The following is a 14,077-nucleotide window of genomic DNA, read 5'->3' on the forward strand; positions in this document are numbered from 1 at the left end:
TCTGCACCCGGAACATGAAATCCTGAGGGAGAAATCCAAACACTGGAGGGTGTAACAAAACTGCATTTACATAGCATCCTCCACTGAGCTGCTTGTATCATTGTGGCGGAGATTTACACAGAATCTCTGTCAGGATATGCAATATCCCCAGTGTTTAACTGCCCGTTAACTCTGGTTCTCTGTGCACAGATGCTGCCTGACCTGCTGAGGATTTGCAGCATTTTCTGATTTTATTTCTGATTTCCAGCGTCCCCAGGATTTGTTTGTGTGTCCCCGCCATCTGCTGGATGGAATTGGTACTGAATGACATTGGGCCGCAGTACCGTCTCCCGCCAGGCGGGGGCGGTCCTGTACCGTGTGTCTGAAAAGGCTCCGAGGATCATCGATCAATTTGGAAATTCACTGAAAAGGAAGTGTCCAGGGTCGAGCTGTTGCTGTGATCATGTTTATTCCTCACACATCTGTTGGAAAACGTGGAAAATCGTTAACAAAATACCAGATAGTAAGAACTGAGCCCCAGATCCTCTTTAATGTCAGGAAGAGGTCATTCCCGGTGGGATCGGGTGGGTATCATTCCCGCTGAAAGATCCCAAACAAATACAAGGAGTTGGGCATCGTCCAGGGAAAAGGTGAGAACTTTCTCCAATGTCTCTGATCAGCTGAACAGAGCCTGGAACTGGCTCCTGTCAGTATAAGGGAACAGCAGGGAGAGGCAATCTGCAACATTAAAGTCTCAGACTCAAACACAGCGACTGGAAAGGGAGGCAGAAGTGAAAAGGAAGAACATAGTGAGGGCCATGAGGTTAAATATGACCCAATGGGGTTTCTATTTAAAGACAAAATATTGCTTGGTGAAAGACAATCCTTGATCTGCCTGAAACCTGTTGGTCCAGAACAAGGAGTTGACCCTGACCGAGTGTTGCAGACTGGCACATTCCAAGGTCCAGGACTACGTGCTGAGGGACGCACTACAGCTCAGGGCATCTGCTGCCAAGGTGCAGTGGGGAAAGAAAATCGCCTGGCACAGGGTGATTCCCTGATCCAGAAGGTGGGTCACCCAGGATGGGACTGAGCTGAGACCCTGCATCATCAGAGGATCTTGAGCCCTGATTTATGGGCGGCACGGTGGTACAGTGGTTAGTACGGCCGCCTCACAGCGCCAGAGACCTGGGTTCAATTCCCGCCTCAGGCGACTGTCTGTGTGGAGTTTGCACATTCTCCCCGTGTCTGCGTGGGTTCCCTCCAGGTGCTCCGGTTTCCTCCCAGAGTCATAAAGATGTGCAGGTTAGGTGAATTGGCCATGCTAAATTGCCTGTAGTGTTAGGTAAGGGGTAAATGTAGGGGTATGGGTGGGTCGCGCTTCGGCGGGTCGGTGTGGACTTGTTGGGCCGAAGGGCCAGTTTCCACACTGTAATCTAATCTAATCTAATCTAATCACAAAAGCAGTTAGGTTCTGTGCAGAGTTGAGCACAGCGTCACGGCGCTGCTCGGGATGAACCTCGACAAACACCACTGCATTCCTCTCCAGACTTCTTCTGCGTAGGCATATTTTTCAAACCCACCGACTCCCACAGCTACCTGGATTACACCTCTTCCCAGCCTATCCCGTATTCCCAATTCCTCCGCCTCCGCCGTATCTGCTCCCAGGAGGACCAGTTCCACCACAGAACACACCAGATGGTCTCCTTCTTTAGAGACCGCAATTTCCCTTCCCACATGGTTAAAGATGCCCTCCAACGCATCTCGTTCACATCCCGCACCTCCGCCCTCAGATCCCACCCCTCCAACCGTAACAAGGACAGAATGCCCCTGGTGCTCACCTTCCACCCTACAAACCTTTGCATAAACCAAATCATCCGCCGACATTTCCGCCACCTCCAAAAAGACCCCACCACCAGGGATATATTTCCCTCCCCACCCCTTTCCACCTTCCACAAAGACCGTTCCCTCCGTAACTACCTACAACCCACCCTCCCATCCTGGCACCTTCCCCTGCCACCACAGGAACTGTAAAACCTGTGCCCACACCTCCTCCCTCACCTCTATCCAAGGCCCTAAAGGAGCCTTCCACATCCATCAAAGTTTAACCTGCAAATCCACCAATATCATTTATTGTATCCGTTGCTCCCGATGCGGTCTCCTCTACATTGGGGAGACTGGGCGCCTCCTAGCAGAGCGCTTTAGGGAACATCTCCGAGACACCTGCACCAATCAACCACATCGCCCCGTGGCCCAACATTTCAACTCCCCCTCCCACTCTGCCGAGGACATGGAGATCCTGGGCCTCCTTCACTGCCGCTCCCTCACCACCAGAACGCCTCATCTTCCGTCTTGGAACACTTCAACCCCAGGACATCAATGTGGACTTAAACAGTTTCCTCATTTCCCCTTCCCCCACCTCACCCAAGTTCCAAACTTCCAGCTCAGCACTGTCCCCATGACTTGTCCGGACTTGTCCTACCTGCCTATCTCCTTTTCCACCTATCCACTCCACCCTCTCCTCCCTGACCTATCACCTTCATCTCCTCCCCCACTCACCCATTGTACTCTATGCTACTTTCTCCCCATCCCCACCCTCCTCTAGTTTATCTCTCCACGCTTCAGGCTCACTGCCTTTATTCCTGATGAAGGGCTTTTGCCCGAAACGTCGATTTCGCTGCACTTTGGATGCTGCCTGAACTGCTGTGCTCTTCCAGCACCACTGATCCAGAATCTGGTTTCCAGCATCTGCAGACATTGTTTTTACCTGGCTGGATATTGAGGCTTCCCAAGCAAAATGCCCCCTCATCAATCTATTATTTATGGATAAGATGAGAGTTATTACAGATTACTGTAAAAATTGAATTGTATTAAATACAATCAAAGCTTGGAGGATGACATGACAGGATGAGGATAATTCTCCTTTTACCCCTATAGTGAGAACATTGGAATTTCAGCCAGGCCTGACTGATGCTGGATTTAAAATCTGGGAGTCCAGAGGCACCTCCTGTTTGGGAGATCTGTTCGATGGGGAGGTTATGATGTCCTTCAAACAGTTGCGTCAGAAGCAAGGACCTTTTTCAATATTTTCAAGTACAAGACTTCAGACAAAAAAGACCACATTGATGATTAATCCATACAAATCAGATTCGGAAAGGAGAGTGCTGCGGCCAATGGATGCGCCCTGGGTCAGTACTCTCTACCACTCACAAGGTAATACGGTATTGAAGGACATGGAACGGTTATATAAAATCTGGAATCAAGAATTAGGGATAGAAATCTCCTTCGAGATGTGGGAGGATATCTGGGAAAATGCCATGAAGATGTCATAGAACTCAGGCTATTCAATAGAAAATACTTCATAGGGCTCATATGGCACCAAACTGATGTGCAAAGTTCAAAGCAGAAGCATCTCCAATGCCCTAAATGTAAAATAGAAGTGGGTACTCTCACTCACTGTTTGTTGACATGCCATAAGATTTATTCCTGATGAAGGGCTTTTGCCCGAAACGTCGATTTCGCTGCTCCTTGGATGCTGCCTGAACTGCTGTGCTCTTCCAGCACCACTAATCCAGAGTGCCATAAAATTTGCAGATATTGGAACAGCATAGCGAATGCCTCGGCAAAGATTTTGGGAATGGAGTTTTGGGTTGGACCCTGTGTTTCTTTTTTTGGGCTTTCCAAATTTCCCCTCTCTCGATGCATCCGGGAAGAAGTGGTTCACTGTCCTTTCCTTTTGTGCTAGGAAAAGCATTTCAGTAAGTTGGGATCCGAAAGTCCTCCAGAACTTTCGAATTGTCATAGGATAGTCATGGAATATATTCCCCTTGACTTCCTTACGAATATGGTGCACCAAAAAACTGAATTATTTTACAGAACATGGCAGCCCTTTTTGAACTACACCAATGCAGATGTATCGGCCAGATGTTCAGGGCCTTTGTTTAGCCGTGGGGATGGTGCTTGTTGGTTCGGGGGCCCCTGGGAGGAGGAATCCCGTATAAATATGGGTTTTGTTATGACTTAATATAATTTTATTTTGAATGTCATTTATTTAATTATTTTTTTCCTTTTTTTGAGTTATTGTGAGTAATGTACGATACTGTGGTTTTCTTTTTATATACAGTCTTCTTTCCTGTATCCTATTTTGTGATTTGGTAGTCTGTACAGTAGATTAGTAGTTAGTTTTCTTAATTTTATATTGATGCTGTTATTATTTTGTAAAGTGGATAAACTATTTTGTATTAACTTTGTAGTTTTGTAAGAAACAACTCAAATTTTTTTCAATAAATAAATATTTTACAAAATAGCAGGTATGATGGGCCGAATGGCCTCTATACTATCATATAACCGGGGAGGGTCAGGAGAAAATATGGAGACAGGTTTTACCCAAAGCTGCCTGGCTGACCTGGGTCTGAAAGGGGCAGATGATTTACCCCACAGATTGTCAGGGGTGGAGGTGAGGTCGGAGTGGGGCATGTTGGAGAGAGAGGGGTGTCTGGGGAAGGAAAGAAAAGCGAAAGGAAGAGGGAGGCTGCCTCCCACTCACTGGAAACTGAAACCCAGGAAGATAAGTCAGAAATGGGTGATTGGTGAGTGGCTGTGGGCGCAGATGTAAAAGCTGAGAATTAGGAAACAGACTGAGAGCCGGAGAGCTACAGGAGTTCACAGGCTCTGTGTCTGTCCGGGTGGGTGTGTGTGTGTGTGAGTGAGAGAGAGATCACAGCACAGTCTCACACACATACACATACACAGCCCCCAGCCCTGCTCGGCTGCACCTACCAGAGGGAGTGAGACACTCAGAACAGACTGTCCTCCCCACTCCCACAGCCCAGGAGAGCTCCCCCAGCCCCATGCCTGACTCGGAGAAGGGAGCGGACGGATCTGGTGGCCGCCTGGACCCTGTACTCGGCACCGTCTTCCTGAGCCTGGGGCTGTCAGTGCCCACCATGGCCCTGCTCGTCATCTACTTCCGATGTGGAGCCGAGCCAGAGCAGCCCGAGCAGGTGAGAGAGCGGGGAGAAGGGAGAGAAGCACGTCACCGAGCCTGCCGCTGGGACAGGCGCTACACAAATGCAACTCTTCCTTGTTGTTAAAAGGAAGGTCATTTGATGTTTTGACGTTTCCCCGTTTACACCAGACCTTTCCTCGTTATAAATTGCTGCCGCTCGGAGTCAGGGCACCGGAATCTCTCGGGAAATCCCGGGAATGGCACTGAGGCCAATTGGGAAGCTGGTCTCTGAGTGGTCAGCATGTGGAGTATCCCATTGGCCTCAGTACCCTTGGAGAGGAAGGAGGGAGAGGGGGATGGGGAACCAGGATGGCTGCAAGGACCCCCTCCCCAGCCGGGGATGACCTTGAGAAGATCCCAGTCACCACTTAAGGGACTTAATGTCCTCCATCACTCACCTGTGGGAGCTCAGCCTTTGGGGGAGGAGGGGGTGGTAACGTAAAATGGGGAGGATCAGGAGGGGGACCCGAGGGGAGGGAGACCCCGAAGAGGGTGTACTTGAGAACCCGGAGAGCTGATCCCAGCCAGCGATGCCCACATCCCCATGAATGAATGTTTAAGAAGCCCCCTCCTTGTGGGCTGCCATTGCAATGTCCCTCTTAAACACTTTCCCTCTCAGAGTTAACCAGGTTCATCAAAGGGCCAGACAGAAGTAAACACAGGGCTCTCACTGAGAAAGCGGAGTTTGAGCCATTCGCTTGCCTTTATTGGTCAGTGCATTGAGTATCGGAGTTGGGAGATCACGTTGTATCTGTACAGTCTGTTCAGCCACTACTGGAATACTGCATTCATTTCTGGTCTCCCTGCTATAGGAAGGATGATGTGAAACTTTAAAATGTTCAGAAAAGATTTACAAGGATGTTGCTGGGGTTGGAGGGTTTGACCTACAGGGAGATGCTGAACATGCTGGGACTGTTTTCCCTGGAGTGTCGGAGCCTGAGGGGGACTTTATAGAGTTTCATAAAATTATGAAGGGCATGGATAGGGTGAATAGTCAAAGTCTTTTCCCTGGGCTGAGGTGTCCAAAACTAGATGGCAGAGGTTTAAGGTGAGAGGGGAAAAATTTAAAAGGGATCCATGGGGAATTGTTTTTTTCATGCAGAGGGTGGTGAGTGTATGGACTGAGCTGCCAGAGGAAGTGGATGAGACTTGTACAATTACAACATTTAAAGGGCATCTGGGTGGGTATGTGAATAGGAAGAATGAATGTGGATGTGTGGCAAGTGCTGGCAAGTGGGGCTACATTAATTTAGGACATCTGCTTGGTGTGGATGAGTTGGACCGAAGGGTCTCTTTCCATGTTGTACGAATAAGACTCTATCTGAAAAGTGCCGGTTCCCTTTTGTTGCTTTTGTTGTTCTCACTGCTGCTTTGTTACTTCACATTAAACAGCGTTGTCTGCTTCGTTTGACCTACAACCCTACTTTTACAGTGGTGTACATAAACTGCAGGGTCTCTCCCTCCCCTCTGTGTTCCTGCAACCTCCCTCAGACTGGGCTGGGATGGGGCTATTCAAGCTGAGTTTCTCAAGCTGCCTGTCACCTCTGTGCAGACCGAGGTGAGGCAGTGATGTCTCCGGGTGAAACTGGGAAACCACAGCCTCCTGTTGTATTGACCGTGGGCCAGCTTTGGAGGCTCAGAGAGAGAGAGAGAGAGAGAGAGAGAGAGAGAAACTGCAGACAGAAATCAGAGGAAGCTGCTGGCAGGTGATCACAGCCTGAGATTGAGCGAGAGTGAGAACTGCAGATGCTGGAGATCAGAGTCGAGAGTGGAGTCCGGGAAAAGCACAGCCGGTCAGGCAGCATCTGAGGAACAGGAGAATTGATGTGCCAGGCAAAAGCCCTTCATCAGAGTCTGAGATTGCTCAGTCCCTCTGCAATCTGAGAGCTCCACATGGGAATACAGACAGGAACACTGTCTCCAACCCTGAGCCGAGCATCTCTCCTGCTGGATCACTCTGTCAGGTCTCTGAATTGTTCATCTGCCATGGGGGAGGTTCAGATGTTGCTTGATATCACTCTGAGGTGGCGCCACAGTCTGCCCACTCTGTGCACAGCAAGATCCAAATAACAGGCGGATGGGAGTGAGCTGACCATTTCCTTTCTGAGTTTCTCTTCAGCATCGGGGACAGATATTGATCAGGTTCATTGCACTGAGCTCAGGGGAGCAGCTGAACCCACTCTCACTTCCTGTGAGGGCTCAGCTTTTCTCTCCCCTGATTCCTGCGTGTTTTCCAGGAACCTGAAGACAGGGAAAGTGAGACTTCCTGGGAATACGCAGTGCTTTCTGTTACCAGCAGAGGTGGGTTCAGGTGGCTTTGGGTTTGAGGGAAAGGGTCCCACTGCAACAGCACCTTGGGAATATCCTGTTCCTGTTAACAGCTGGAGAATTCCAAGTGCCCATCCTGAGGCGAAGTGAGAGAGGGGGCCTCCATGGGTCGAGCTCTCTCCCCTCGAAGTGGGAAGGTGGTGGTGGGCTCAAGCCCCATTCCGGGGAGGGTGGTCAGTGCCCATGGTGAGCCCCTTTGAAGTGTCTCCTCTCAGAAGTGGCCTCTCTCAGGTTGTCAATGATCTCCCTTGCTCTTTTTTTCTCAGAAAAGTGACAAGGCAGGAATTCAAGGAGGTTGCTCCATCTTACAACTGGTTCCATTTTAACAGAGGAAGAAATACCAGACAGATTAAACAACAAAGACAGATCTTCCCTTATTACATGATGGATACACACCAACACTGAAAAAACCTCACAGCTTCAAGTCGATGTTATTCCCAAAGAACATGACTCCACTTGTGAATCTGCTCCACTCACCTTATCCAGTCCCTTCAGGAACATCTTCAGCCACTTTCCTGTTCTCCTGTCCCTGAGCCCATGACATTGGTCAGACAACAGACAGACAACGATAAATCCAAGCTCACAACCAGGACGTGAGAGAGAATTCATCCCCAAGGATGGAGTTCGAGGCTAAGACCAATGTCACCCCATTGACCCCCGTCACCAGTCTCTGCTCTTTCTCCCTTCATTGTCTGTTCTTTTCACAAATAAATGGATCCCGCTGTGTGAGCCGAGCTGGACAAACCCGGACCTCCCCAAGTCATCCTGGGCCCCGAGTGCCCTGTCCCTGCGCCTTGCTCAGAATGGGACACATGGGCCTGGGGTTTTCGCGCCCAATGCTTTCAGTTGGAGAAGAGGATGAGGCGTGTCCCCTTCCTCCAGGACAGGGGAATCCAGAACCAAGCCGAGCCAGGCCAGGCTCCTGTTCCCCGGATGGCCCTCAGGCTTCACCAGGGAATCCTAGCACCAGGCCCGGATTTGACAGATCTCGGTGGTAAAAGTGCACACGGCTCGAAGGTATTTCTCAGGAACCTGGGTGGTTCATTTCCTTCCTCGTCCGGAGCCGAAACGTAACTCTGATTTCTCTCCACAGATGCTGCCAGACCTACTGAGCTTTTCCAGCAATTTCTGTTTTTGTCTCTGATTTCCAGCATCTGCAGTTCTTTCGGTTTTTAATTCTCAGGTGGACATGGGGTCCAAACCATCATGTTGCCTGTTCATACTTAAAATGTAGTATCTCAATCTGGAATGGATTAAAGTGGCCCAATGTTGTAATCCCTTCCCCCCCCCCCCCCCCCACATTAGTGTCAGTGCTGCCCTTCAGGGAAAGCAATCTGCCCTCCTCACAGGCAGGGCGGGGCCGAGAGGGGGAGCTCGCGGGCGGTTCGGCTCCAGCCGTTTGGGGCGGGCTCGGGCGCGGGCTCTCGTGCAGGCGCGACGGTTAGATTCAAATTTGAATGTGCGCTCGCGGGCGGAGGTGACGGTTAAGATGGCGGTGAGTGGCGGGAATGGCTCTGCTCACAATAATGGCGGCTTTGGGCGGGTGAAGGGAGAGACTGGGATCTTCCTGCACTCTCTGTCTCCTCTTCCCCATTTATTTAAGGAATGGAGGGGGCGGGTGGGGATTGTGTGAACCGACCCCCCGCGGGGGGGGGGGGGGCAGGGCAGCATCATGATGGAGGATCGAGTGGGTTTGGGAAGTGGGGCATTTGGAGCCGGAGCTGCCTCTGGGCTATTTCTCTCTCTCTCTCACAATCACACACAGAGAGGGGAGAAAGGCTGTGAACCAAGACCGGGCGGGAAACAGGAATCTGCCGGAAACAAGACGTGGGCGATGAGGCTGAAAGGAAGCTGCTGGAGCCCGCGCCCCTGAGTCTGAAATGGAGAGGTCTCTGAGCTTGCCCAAGGTGAAGGGTTACAATCCCAGGATTGAGGGGGCACCGTGTCTTCATGGAGGGTCTTGGGAGGAAAATATCGCCAGATGACAACGGATTGAAATGTTCTTCATGACTGTTTCAGGAGGTTGTACAGGATGTTGGTGAGGACACTTCTGGAGCAATGTGTTAGATTCTCGTCACCCTGCTGTAGGATGGATATTATTAAACTGGAGAGGGTTCAGAAACAATCTACAAGGATATCACACAGACTGGAGGGTTTGAGTTACAAGGAGAGGCTGGACAGGTTTTTTCACTGGGGTGTTGGAGGCTGAAGGGTGACCTTTATCGAGGTTTATAAATCATGAGGGACATGGATAGGATGAGCAGCAATGATTTTTTCCCCTTAGGGTGGGGGAGTTCAAAACTAGACAGAGAGGTTTAAGGTGAGAGGGAAAGATTACAGAGAGACCTGAGGTGAAACATTTTCACACAGAGTGAGGGTCGTGTATGGAACGAGCTGCCAGACAAAATGAAACGACGACAACATTTAAAGGGCATTTGGACAGGGACATGAATAGGAAACGGTGAGAGGGTTATGGAGTAAACAAAGGCTCCTAGGACTTGTTTAGCTTGGGAAAGTTGCCTGGCATGGTCGAGTTGCTGTATGCCTCTATGACAGAGATTAAAGGATGTGAAAAAACATGGTGATGGTAAACAGGGATATGAGACAACAATTGTATAAAGCTGGAAATGTGTTGCTGGAAAAGCGCAGCAGGTCAGGCAGCATCCAGGGAACAGGAGAATCGACGTTTCGGGCATAAGCCCTTCTTCTTTCCTGAAGAAGGGCTTATGCCCGAAACGTCGATTCTCCTGTTCCCTGGATGCTGCCTGACCTGCTGCGCTTTTCCAGCAACACATTTCCAGCTCTGATCTCCAGCATCTGCAGACCTCACTTTCTCCTCAACAATTGTATAAATACAAGTAGAGAATGCTGGGAATACACAGCAGGTCTAGTAGGGTCAGTGCAGAGAGAAACAGAAACTGAGCGTGGAGTTCTGAACAAGAGACAGATTGGACTGAAATGTTAATTCTGTTTCTCTGTTCACTGACTCTACTATACCTGCTTTCTCCATCACTTTGTTTTGTACTTTAAATCACCAGAATCTGCAGGATGTTGGTTTAATATTATTATAGTAATGTTAAATGCAATGAAAAGATGCATCAACAAGAGATTCAAATGGAAACTGCAGAAGCATTCAGACACACAATCGATCTTCATGAAAAATATAGAGGGACATAGAGTACAATTCACAATTTCAAAATGGGATCACATTATTGGGATTGCATTATAGACCCCCTAATAGTTAGGTGGAAATTGAGAAACAAATTTGTCAGGAGATCTCAGTTATCTGTAAGAATAATAGGGTGATTATGGTAAGGGATTTTAACTTTCCAAACGTAGTCTGGGGCTGCTATAGTGTTAAGGGTTTAGATGGAGAGGAATTAAGTGTGGACAAGAAAATGTTCTGATTCAATATATCGATGTACCTACTAGAGAAGGTGCAAAACTTGACCTACTCTTGAGAAATAAGGCAGGGCAGGTGACTGAGGTGTCATTAAGGGAGCACTTTGGGGCCAGTGACCGTAATTCTATTAGTTTTAAAATAGTGATAGAAAAGGGTAGACCAGATCTAAAAGTTGAAGTTCTAAATTGGAGGAAGGCCATTTTGATGGTATTGGGCAAGAACTTTCAAAAGCTAATTGGGCGCATATGTTTGCAGGCAATGGGATGGTTAGAAAGTGGGAAGTCTTCAGAAATGAGATTATGAGAGTCCAGAGAAAGTGTATTCCTGTTAGGGTGAAAGGAAAGGATGGTAGGTATAGGGAATGCTGGATGATTAAAGAAATTGAGGGTTCGGTGAAGAAAAAGAAGGAAGCAAATGTCAGGTATGGACAGGATAATTCGAGTGAATCCTGAGAGAAAAAAATGCAGTAGGAGTATACTTAAGAGGGAAATCAGTGGGGCAAAAAGGGGACATGAGATAGCTTTGGCAAATAGTTAATGAGAATCCGAAGGGTTTTTACAAATACATTAAGGACAAAAGGGTAACTAGGGAGAGAATAGGACATCTCAAAGATCAGCAAAGCGGCTTTTGTGTGGAGCCGCAGGAGATGGGGGAGACACTAAGAGAATATTTTCCAACTGAATTTACTGTGGAAAAGGACATGGAAGATATAGAATGTAGGGAAAAACTGGCGATATCTTGAAAATCATCCATATTGCAAAGGAGGATGTATTGGATGACATGAAACACATAAAGGTGGATAAATCCCCAGAACCTGATCAAGAGTACCCTCGAACTCTGTGGGAAGCGAGGGAAGTGATTGGTGTGCCTCTTACTGAAACATTTGTATCAATTAGTTTAAAATAGTGCCGAAAGTCTGGAAGTTGGCTAATGTGGTGCTACTGTTTAAAAAGGGTGGTAAGGACAAGCCAGGGAACTATAGACCAGTGAGCCTGACGTCAGTGGTAGGCAAGTTGGAGGAAATACTGAGGGACAGGATGTACATGTATTTGGAAAGGCAAGGACTAATTAGGGATAGTCAACATGGTTTTGTGCATGGGAAATCATGTCTCTCAAACTTGATTGAGTTTTTTGAGAAGTAACAAAGAGGATTGATGAGGGCAGAGCAGTAGATGTGATCTATGTGGACTTCAGTGAGACGTTCGACAAGGTTCCCCATGGGACACTGGTTAGCAAGGTTAGATCTCTCAGATTACATGGAGAAATGGCCATTTGGATACAGAACTGGCTCAAAGGGAGAAGACAGAGAGTGGTGGTGCAGGGTTGTTTTTCAGACTGGAGGCCTGTGATCAGTGGAGTACCACAAGGATCTGTGCTGGGACCTCTACTTTTTGTCATTTACATAAATGATTTGAATGCGAGCATACGAGGTGCAGTTAGTAAGTTTGCAGATGACACCAAAATTGGAGGTGTAGTGGACAGCGAAGAGGATTACCTCCGATTAAAACAGGATCTTGACCAGACGGGCCAATGGGGTCAGAAGTGGCAGATGGTCTTTAATTCAGATAAATGCGAGGTGCTAAATTTTAGGAAAACAAATCTTAGCAGGACTTATACACTTAATGGTAAGGTCCTGGGGAGTGTTACTGAACAAAGACACCTTGGAGTGCCGGTTCACAGCTCCTTGAAAGTGGAGTCGCACATAGGTAGGATTGTGAAGAAGTGTTTGGTATGCTTTCCTTTATTGGTCAGAGTATTGAGTACAGGAGTTGGGAAGTCATGTTGCGGCTGTACAGGACATTGGTGAGGCCACTGTTGGAATATTGTGTGCAATTCTGGTCTTCCTGTCAGAAAGATGTTGTGAAACTTGAAAGGGTTCAGAAAAGATTTACAAAGATGTTGCCAGAGTTGGAGGATTTTAGCTGTAGGGAGTTGTTGGATAGGCTATGGTTGTTTTCCCTGGAACATTGGAGGCTGAGGGGTGACCTTATAGAAGTTTATAAAATCATGAAGGGTTTGGATAGGATAAATAGACAAAGTATTTTCCCTGGGGTTGAGGAGTCCAAGAGTAGAGGGTGTATTTTTAGGGTGAGAGGGGTAAGATATAAAAGAGACCTAAGGCGCAAGGTTTTCACGCAAAGTGCTATGTGTATGGAATGAGCTGCCAGAGGAAGTGGTGGAGGCGACAATAATTGCAACATTTAAAAGGCATCTGGATGGGTATATCAATAGGAAGGGTTTGGATCGATATGGACCAGATGTTGGCAGGTAGGATTAGTTTGGGTTGGGAGATCTGGACAACATGGAAGAGTTGGACCGAAGGGTCTCTATGACTCTATGTATTAGCACAGCACCTGGGTTTCGAGGAAATACATGAAGCCAATTCTCCAGGGAGTGAAATCAGGGCAGATGCAGTTCCAGTGAATGCAGCTTGAGCATAAGGGGAGAATGAAGAAATTGAGAAGGCAGAAAAAAGATAAGGTGGAGCAGAACATGAGAAAGAAAGAGCACAGAAAGTTAAGGCAAAGGAGATGGAATTATGAAGCTATGAAATCAAACTGAAAAGGCTTGAAATGGAAAAGAGAACTTGGTTGAGAAGTGAAAGGGAGAAAGAAGTGAAATAATATGAATATCAGTTCAACACAATGCATTTGGAACAAGAGACATCAAATACTAATGTAGTACTGAGAGTTGTGGAGGTGCCATCACTGAAAGGATTTAAAGTAGAGGTTGATAGATGTTGTAATATCTGAGAGTTGATGGCTGTGATGAGCTGCCATCGAAATGGAGCTGAGCCCTGGGGCAGGTTACCCATGATCCTGTTGAATGGCAGTGCAGACCTGAGGGGCTGAACGGCCTATTATTTCTCGTATTCCTTATGTTCTTATTTAAATATATCAGGTCCTCTCTTTTCAATCCCTCTTCATACATCGCAACAAATATCTTCATTTCCTACCACAGTTGTGGGTCTGTTCACCGAGCTGGGAAGTTGTTTTGCAGATGTTTCATCTCCTGACTCCGGGACATTAAGCGCTTTGGATCCTCCTGTGAGGCGCTGCTGTGAGGTGTTTTCTGGAAATTATTTGGTTCTGTTCCTGCTGCTTCCAGTTGCTGGTTCTGGTTGTTCGTTGTAGTGGCCGGTATATTGGATCACGGTCTGTGTGTTTGTTAATGGAGTCCGTGGATGAGTGCTTTGCTTCGAGAAATTCTTTGGCTGTACCTCTGTTTAGGTTGTCCCTGTCATCTGTTCATATGGCCACTTGGGACAGTTGATCATGGCGTTTTGTGGCGAGTTGGTGTTCATGGATGTGGATTGCAATTGTCTGTCCGTGCTCGATAGTGTTACATACAGTCTAAGC

This window comes from Chiloscyllium plagiosum, unplaced genomic scaffold (assembly GCF_037043375.1).
Source record: "Chiloscyllium plagiosum isolate Xiang-an unplaced genomic scaffold, Cpla_swu_hap1 HiC_scaffold_35, whole genome shotgun sequence".
NCBI lineage: Eukaryota > Metazoa > Chordata > Chondrichthyes > Orectolobiformes > Hemiscylliidae > Chiloscyllium > Chiloscyllium plagiosum.